We start from the raw sequence: 1,638 nt of genomic DNA, 5'->3' as shown, positions 1-1,638 counted from the left end.
TGCAGCAATAGCTGCAGCAATTTTGAGAAACAGTAAAGTAGGAAGGATCACCATACCTGACATCAAACTATATTACAAGGCCTCAGTAATCAAAACAGCTTGGTACTGGCATAAGAACAGACATGTAGACCAATGGAAATGAACAGAGAGCCCAGAAATAAACCCAAGTCTCTATGGTCAATTAATATTCAACAAAGGGGGAAGAAACATAAGATGGAATAAAAATAGCCTCTTCAACACATGAAACTGGACCACCAACTTACACCATACACCTAAATAAACTCAAGGTGGATAAAATGCTTAAATATAGGTTGAAGGTCACAGTGCTCTCACAATGAAGCTCTTGAAGTATGTGCAGAAAGGCTTCCAGATGCTGGCTGATTCTGGCTCTTTTGACTCCAACGCCTTCATGCTTCTCCTCTGGGTGGCTTTCTAGAGCCTTCTGGATGCCCAGGTGGACAAGGCCGTGTTAGATTACCCAGACTTGAAACATATCAACCCAGTGGTTTTAAAACACTGTCATGCAGCAGTTGCAACTTACATACTGGAAGTAGGAAAGCAAAGAGCTGACAAATTGTCTCTATGCCCTTCTCTAGAAGACAGTAAACTTGATAGAGAGTGAACAGAACTGTTTTGCACGGAATATCTGAATAATAAGCATTCCCTAGAAATCCTGCTGGGAAGTATGGGCAGATCTCTCCCACATATAATTGATGTGTCTTGGAATTTTGAGTATCAGATAAAGAACACCAATTCCCGATCCCACCCAGAAATTAATTTTAGTTGCAACATGAAACAATTACAGGACTTAGTGGGGAAACAGAGATGCTTCAAAAAGCCTGGAAAGAGCAATGCAATTTTAACTTGGGGAAGTTAGCGATCCACCTGTGTAGAAAACCAGGAACTCCTTGCCATCAGCAGAATCATCAGAACCATCATTTGTGTGAACTGGATATATTCCTTTTTAAAAGAAATAAAATTCTTTTTAGATTTATGCCATTCATAAATGTTGATGCTTTTTTTACACTCGTGAGAGTTAAGAGGGAAATATTGCCTAAGTATTTGAATCTTTATTAATTGCATATTGATCAATTTTGATAATTTCTGAAGTCTTGCAAAAGGAAGTAGACAGTATTTACATTCTGAATAAGAAAGTTTCTGCCAAAACTAAAAAAAAAATGATGTAAATATAAGTCATGATACTATAAAAGTTCTAAAGGAGAACATAGGAAGGCAAATCTCAGATTTTCCACACAGCAATATTGTCACCGATATGTCCCCTAGAGCAAGAGACATAAAAGAAAGAATAAACAAATGGGCTTTCATCAAAATTAAAAGCTTCTGCATGTCCAAAGAAAATTTCACCAAAATGAAAAGGGAACCAACTGTATGTCAAAATATATTTGTCAATGGTATCTCAGACAAGGATTTGGTCTCCGAAATATATGTAGAACTCCCATACCTGCACTCCAGGAAGACAAACAATCCAATTAAAAAAATGGGCAAAGGATCTGGACAGACTTCTCTGAGGACATATAGAGGCGCCAGAGACATATGAAAGGATGCTCAGCACAACTAACCATCAGAGAGATGCAAGTTAAGACCACAATGGGATACTACTACACACAGTCAGAATGG

General features: G+C 38.0%; 1 pseudogene; it reads left to right on the top strand.

Moving 5' to 3' along the window:
• The first annotated feature begins 334 nt into the window (after positions 1 to 334).
• On the top strand, positions 335 to 1,167 carry LOC114505358 (annotated as a pseudogene).
• The last annotated feature ends 471 nt before the right edge of the window (positions 1,168 to 1,638 follow it).

This window comes from Phyllostomus discolor, chromosome X (assembly GCF_004126475.2).
Source record: "Phyllostomus discolor isolate MPI-MPIP mPhyDis1 chromosome X, mPhyDis1.pri.v3, whole genome shotgun sequence".
Taxonomy (NCBI): Eukaryota; Metazoa; Chordata; class Mammalia; order Chiroptera; family Phyllostomidae; genus Phyllostomus; species Phyllostomus discolor.
This window is presented reverse-complemented; position numbering and strand designations above follow the sequence as displayed.